A 7708-nucleotide genomic window follows, 5' to 3' on the forward strand; every position below is an offset into this window, starting at 1 on the left:
GTATGGTGACCATGGATAAAAGTTCATCAGGATTCAATTCCAGACAGGGAGCCTGAGAAATGCCTACCATTTCCAAGGAAGGTAGCAGGCATGCAAATTACCCACTCCCGACTCTGGGAGTTAGTGACAAAAAATAACAGTAGCACCCTGGTGCTTCCACCACCCCTACCAGCAGTTCATCATCAGGCCCAGTGGGTGGGGTCGGAGCTTGAGCGGCTGTCTCTGCAACAGGAAGCTGGGAAAGCACATCAGCATTAGTATGCTCTCTCCCTGGACGATAGCGTATCTGGTAGTCGTAGTTGGCCAACTGTGCCACCCATCGCTACTCCACAGCCCCCAGTTTTGCTGTCTGCAGGTGGACAAGAGGATTGTTATCAGTCACCACAATTACCTTGTTACCCCATAGGTAGTCTTTAAACTTTTCACTCATGGCCCACTTCATGGCCAGAAGTTCCAGTTTAAAGGAACTGTAGTTGGAATCGTTCCTCTCCGCTGGTTGAAGGCTGCGGCTTGCATAGGCGATGACTCTCTCCTCTCCCTCTTGTCGCTGGGCCAGTACTGCACCCAACCCAGAGTTGCTTGCATCAGTGTATAGGACAAAGGGTTGTGAAAAATTGGCATAGGCAAGAATTGGAGCCTGTAGCAGCTCAAATTTAAGCCTTTGGAAAGCTGCATCACATTCGGGGCTCCATGCCACTGGGGGAGACCCCCGGCCACGAGGACAACCATTGCCCACCAGGAGTGCATTCAGGGGCCTGGCAATTTTTGAAAAGTCCTTGATGAAGCCTGTAGTAACCCACAAATCCCAAAAAAGCTCGCACTTGCCTGACCGTTTGGGGGGGCTGCCACTCTTGAACTGCCACCACCTTGGCTGGATCTGGGGAGACACCCTGGTGGCTGACACAGTGCCCCAGAAACTTTACCTCCTTCCGAAACAGCTGGCACTTTTCTGGTCGCAGCTTCAAACCATATTTCTCCATGGCCTGGAACACTCCCTCGAGGTGCTTGAGGTGGGAGGAGAAATCTGGTGAGAAAACAATCACATCATCAAGGTACACCAAGGTAGAATCTACCAGTTGCCCCCCTAGGCACCTCTGCATCAATCTCTGGAAGGTGGCCGGAGCATTGCAGAGGCCGAAGGGCATCCTGTCCCACTCGAAGAGCCCAAAGGGGGTGGTGAACGCTGTTTTCTCCCTGTCTCTCTCCTCCATCTGGACCTGCCAATAACCACTGGCCAGGTCCAAGGTGGAATACCAGGCAGCCTGCGTCAAGGTGGTAAGGGAGTCTTCTATCCGTGGGAGGGGGAAAGCGTCCTTCTTGGTTACGTTGTTCAGCTTTCGATAATCGACGCAGAACCTCCAAGCTCCATTCTTCTTCCGCACCAGCACTATTGGAGCTGCCCAGGGACTGCTGCTTTCCCGAATGATACCTCCATCCAACATGCCCCGCAACAATGTCCGAACCTCCTGGTAGAGGGTGGGGGGTACAGGTCTGTACCGCTCGCAGATGGGAGCTGCATCACCTGTGGGGATCTGATGTCGGACAACATCTGTGCACCCATAGTCCTCGTCATGGGTGGAAAACACATGTTGCCACTTCGCCAGGAAACATTGGAGCTGCCGTTGCTGGTTCTGTTCCAAGCCATCCCCCCGTAGGGACTCACAGCAGAGGTGTTCAAGCATTGCCTCATTTGTTTTACAATCTCCTTGGTCAACCTGCATAATGCCCACCTCAACCACCCCTGGACTTACTTGGTTGAAGCAGATGTCACTGTTTCCTTGCAGTTGCTGGGGTCCTACAGCCGTGACAAGGGCCAGACGTTGGTGACGGTGAAGGTTGACGGGGTAGGGTTTGGTGTTGCGGACCCTCACAGGCACACGGCCCCTGTGCACGGTGGCGAGGGCTCGGGCCACCTTAATTCCCTGGCACTCGTTGTGTGACTCCACCATCACCCAGTTATTTGGTCCATAAGGCCGGGCAGGCACCTTTGCCCAAACAACTGCTTCACTCTGGGCGGGGATGGTGAGGGCATAGCGGCAGGCAACCCGGGCAGTATCCTCTTGTATTTCTGAAAACTGGGCAGCTTCAATCCTCTGGCAGTCTGCAATGATCTGCTCCCATTCTCGGCTTGCAGTGGTCTGCATGGTTGGGGCCTTTTGGTTTTCAAGCAGCGCCTCCCAGCAGGCGGAGATGACATTCATGCCTAGCAGGTCTCGATGGGCACCCAGGCAGTGGTCTTTGACGATAACAACCCCCCTCTCTGGCACCAGGACACCCTGCACCTGGAAGTCTGCCACTACATAGCCAATGTATGGGATGTCCAGTCCATTTGCACCCCGCAAGGTCAGCCACGGTGCCTCTAACCCCTGCAATTGTTGGACACCAAAAAGTTCATTACACAAGCCTTGTGAAAACAGAGTAACTTGAGAACCAGTATCAACTAGGAATCTGACCTTCTTTCCATTGACATGTACCTCCACAATAGGGCACTGGCCAACTAGAATGTCTCTGGGAGAAGGTGAGGGGTCAGAAAGGGGGGGTCCCGGCCACTTGACCCACAGTGACTGGCGAAGCTAAAAACCCTCTTAAGAGGTGCGTTGAGGTGTACACTGCCTGCTAATGTGCCCTGCTACACCACACCGATTGAAAATAGGCCTGCCCTGGTCATCCCACTGGAACAGGGGGACCAGGCGGTCGGCCTGGGGGTCGCCCCTGCTCTCTTGTACCTTCTGAGTAGGATCTCTCATGTGGAACAGGGGGACCAGGCGGTCGGCTTCGGCGAAGTTCTTCCAAGAGAGTCTTGGAAAACTCAGCCATCTGCTCTTGCACGTCCTTCATTATCTCGGCACGGAGTTCCTGTTTCCAATGGACTGCAAGTGGAGGGGTGGGGGCACTGGCACTGCTCGTGGCCATACATGTGGGCTGCTCGGCCATCTCCAGCTGGTCCAGCTCCAAGGCCGAGGCTTCCTTCCGGATGTCCGTGAAGGTCAAGTCTGGGTTTTGGCGAAGCTGTAGCTTCAGGCCCTGGCAGATTGGGCCATCACAGAGCCCCAACTGGTCCCGCAATAATGTGTCTCCATCACCCAGACCATGGTCCTCTCTCCCCTTCAGTCGGAGGAACAGCTCTCGTATCTGCAATGAGAAGGAACGGAGAGATTGCTTTGGCCCCTGCCTACAGTTAAAGTACTGCGCCCTCAAAAAGGCGGTTGGGGTGTTATCTCCGTAAAGCTCAGCCAAAAACTCAAAAACAGCAGTGGGAGTATTGCGCTTATCATCTGGTGCAGCCTGGACCTCCCTCTTTGCTTCACCCTCTAGTGACCCAAGAACAAACTGCAGTCTCTGTGTCTCACTCAGTCCCTGCAAGCCAGCCAGATAATTTGTTTGGTTTTTCCACTCCTGTAGGCTGAGCTCAGACCCTGGTCCTCCAAACCCCTGGGCCCACGGGGCCCCCATGAAAACAGGCATCACTTGGGGGCGTGCTACTGGTGCCTCGTCGGACATATTGAGGGGTTTTGGTCGCTCAAACTCTGAGTAGCAATCCTGCCAGCAACGCCACTTGTAACAGGCGGGAACTGCCTGTATCGGTTCTGTCCTAAATGCTACTCAGAGGAGTATACCACACCCACCCAAATATGCCAACACACAGGAATTAAAAAGTTAAAACAGTCCTTTTTTATTTGTATCAAAAGAGGGTGTAAAAAGTCTAGTTTGGAGGAAGGGGGGGTAGCTGGGCACAGATACATTCAAATCATCCAGGCAGGAAGGAGGAATCGGGGGTTAGAGGAACTCCAGCACAGGTGGTCGGGTCTCTCTCCCTCTCTCTCCAAATCTCTGTTGAAACCAGAAGTCCAGTCCGTTGACTCTCAGTGGCTGCTCCAGGCTCCGGCCCACCTATCCAACAATGGGCATGCTATCCAGTCATCAGCACACAAAAAGGTCAAAATAGGTCACACTCCACACAGTGATAAAGAAAAATGTTAATATAGCATGCTAGCCAAGGTTGGGTCTCACAGCACTCCACTGGTCAGCCGGTTTAGCTGTGTCAACATAAGTTTGCTCAAACAAGTAGAGAGAAATGTGGCTGAGAGAGAGAGTCACTTAGCTTGGTTTCCTCCAGATTCCTGCCAGCCTGGGTCCTCTCCACGGCCGCCTCGTTTTACCCCTCTGTTCAGCAGTCTCCTCCTTCCTTCTGCAATCTCCCCCACCGTCTTGTGGTCTGATCCCTACAGTTATACACTCACCCACACAGCTTGTGGCCCAATCACCACATAGTCTCTGCCTCAACACACCTGCAGCACATTTGCTTTGATGGGCGAGTCAATGAGCGGCTGATTGGTTGCAGCTGGAGGCAGCCATCTTGGTGCACCCAGTAAGTTCTCTCTGTCACCTTGTGACAAGAGCACTCTTTTGATGCCCTGTAATTGGAATGAGTACACTTAATATCCTTTAATGAGGATCAATTGGATGGCAAGTCTGGTGCCAGCAGCTGCCGTAATTCCAGCTCCAATCGCATATCTGAGATCAGATCAGATCTTGGTATTGAGCTGACCATAAACACTGCCAATTAGCGATCCAGCAGTGTTATTACCATGACCTGGCGAGCAGCTTCTGGGAAACCAAAGTCTTTGGGTTCCAAGGGGAGTACGGTTGCAAGGCTGAAACTTAAAGGAATTGATATAAGGCCATGATACCAGAAACCCAGTTTTTGAGAACACAGGCCTCAAGAGTTTATCCCCGACATGGGGGTGTTCTAAACCGCTGGTTGTTGGCAGGTTTCCCCCTTCCATAACTGTGGTTTCGAGCAATAGACACTGACCTATTGGCATCCATGACCCACCATTGATGGGCCCCCACTGGCTGGCCTAGTGCCAGTGTTCGGGCGAAGAGAGAGATTGGTGTGGGTTCGACCGATGTCAACTGGATAGAGGGCGCTAGAAGCAAGGACTGGGAGTACACAGTGAGCCCTCTCGACGGATTATTTTTAAGACTGTTAACTTGCCTTTTCTTTTAAAGACTTTCCCCCAATTTGGAGACATTTGCTACCATAAGTTTTATCCTTGTACATATCTTGTGCAATAAATATTTCTTGTTGCAGCCTCCGTATTGTGGTTCATCAAGTACTGCGCACCCTCGTATCAAAGAACACAAGTTGCCTTATTGGTGGTTTGTTTCTTTAATAAAATTCTAACAACTTTATTACACCACCACTTTTCTACATAAAGTAGCCTGAAAAGTCTACAAATCTAAACCCACGATTCCACATTCAGTGACTATGTTTGACGGCTGCGTCAGTGAACTGTTAGTGGAAAATCCAGAGTCAAGATCGCTGAGGAGCTCAAGAAAGCGAGAAATGCCTTGTGGGGGCTGCAGGAGGTTATAGAGCGGGACAGGCCGGATCATGCAGCTCAAGTGATTGGTCAGTCCCCTGACAGACATGGTGTATTGGAGCTTCCGTGATTGTTCATGCCAGAGGGTGCATCCCACAGTGAGATATCCAAGCAATGTTTGAAAGAGAACTCAAAACCTTTTTGGCCAGATTGGAGAAAACCACGGGGGAATTACATGAGTGGCCCTTCGGAAAACCCTGTAGGTTAGACTGGAGAAACACTTTAGCCTTTCTCGGTCAAAGCCATTGGGCCTAGGCACTGGTCTTTCGGTTCTCCCAAGTAGTAAGGACTTGGGGTCAAGTAATTGTTACATGGGTTGAGGAACAGTAACCCCTTCAATTGATTCTCTTTAAAAGGATTTCAAGGATTTCATACCCTGATTCACTGTTACCTGTGATCGTCATAGCAGGCAGAGAAAGTTCCATTAGAAGTTAGAACACAGAGTAAAGAGTCCTCTGACTCCCTACACACAAAGCCCTCCCAGGCCATAGAGGCAAACCCCCAAGCCAGAAAAACTGTCCGTCCAAGAACTGCACGGCACTATGGCGGGTCCTGGATGCCAATCACTCATCATTTTTGAAAAACCACAGTTAATGGAAGGGTGAAAACCGGCAACAATGAGCCATTTGGAAACACCCTGAGGTTGGGAAACATGTTGGGAGACTACTCCGGAGGCCTGTTTTCTCAAAAACTGGGTTTCCTGAAATTGTGCAGAGGGTCAAATTAAGCCGAAGGCTCCTCTCCTGGCCGTTCCCTTCTTTTAATTTTAATTTCTTCATGTTTTAGCTTTGCAACCATACTCCTCCTTGAACCTAAAGACTCTTGGTTTCCAGTAAAGCTGCCCAGGCAGGTCATGGTAATTATACTACAACGTAACCGGTAGCTACAACGGTCTCTAATCATCTTTGAACCTTCGACCTCCGTTTGATTAATGAAAACATGCCACCAGCCATCCCTTTAATCATGCCCCCAATTCAGGAATTGTCTGCACTTGGTAAAGGGACTGCACTTTAACACTTTTCTAGTATTATCAACCACTCAAAGTAATTAAGTTCGGCTCAAAGTCCAGAGTCACCAAAAGTCGGTGGGGCACCCTGAGAGACACCCTTTGGATTGGTTTTGGATCTGATAAATGCACGCATCTCCAGATGTCAGTGCTTGTTTGCATATTTATTAGCTCTAGAATTGGGATTCACACACAGGGTATTTTTGAGTCAAATAAAGCCTCAGCCTCTACTCCCCTTGCAACCCAAAGACTTTGGTTTCCCAGAGGCTGCCTGCAGATCATAGTAATAACGCCACTGGATCGCTAAATGGCATTGTTTTATGGTCAGATCAATCCCAAGATCTGATCTGGTCTCAGATATGCTATTGGAGCTGGAATTACAGCAGCTGCTGGCACCAGGCTTGCCATCCAAATGATCCTAATTAAAGGATATTAAGGAAGTGCAAGGGTGTCTGCTCATCTTCGAACCTCTGACTTTTGTGCTTGATTAATCGAAAGATTCTTAGCAAATGTTTTCTTTTCATCCTTCTAGCACTGGTCCTAGAATTTCACCTTCCAAAGCACACTACGAATGCCCCAGCTGTCCCTCTTAATCATGGCACCAGTTCAGAAATGAACTACACTGACTCACCGTAATAGGTAGAGAAAGTACCAGCGAAAATTGATTGGGCAGAAATGCGAATGAGACATCGGCCTCCACGGGGGCCAGCAAGGGTTTTGGATCTGATAAATGACACATCCGAGGTCAGGCTTTTTGATGTATTAGCTCTAGAATGCCACAGTTATCCAAGTAACGTGAGAGCAATCAAAGGAACCATAACTGATTTATAAGCCATTTGCCAGTCCACTGTACGGCCTGTACTTAGACTTGCATGGCTTAATCTTGAGACAAGCATATGCTACTGGCAGGATCAACCAGGTAGCCCCTCGGGCATGGAACGGCGCAGACGCCCACCCAGACCATGCACTGGACGTGTGTGGGGCCCCTCTGGACTGGGAACCAGGAAAAGTAAGGCAACCTTATGGGGAAGTGAGACCCACCTCAAGTTAGGGTGTTTGACCCTGGGTACGATTTGAGAAACTTTGTTTCCCTGAAGGACCTGCTGAAAGAGGCACTGAGGTGTCTCAGGCTGTGGCTATAATACCAGTGACCCCTCAAGGAGTTCTGTTGTAGGACAACTGGGGCAGACGTGGCATCTCAGTTCTCGCTATCAATCAACCATCCATGGAGGATGTGGAGAAGAGTCCTCGAACTCCCTCTCGCAAATCTGTCCCGGGCCATAGAGGTAAAACCACAGGCCAAAGGAACAGTCCG

Source organism: Seriola dumerili, unplaced genomic scaffold (genome assembly GCF_002260705.1).
Source record: "Seriola dumerili isolate Sdu_G_001 unplaced genomic scaffold, Sdu_1.0 BDQW01000003.1, whole genome shotgun sequence".
In the NCBI taxonomy this organism is placed as follows: Eukaryota; Metazoa; Chordata; class Actinopteri; order Carangiformes; family Carangidae; genus Seriola; species Seriola dumerili.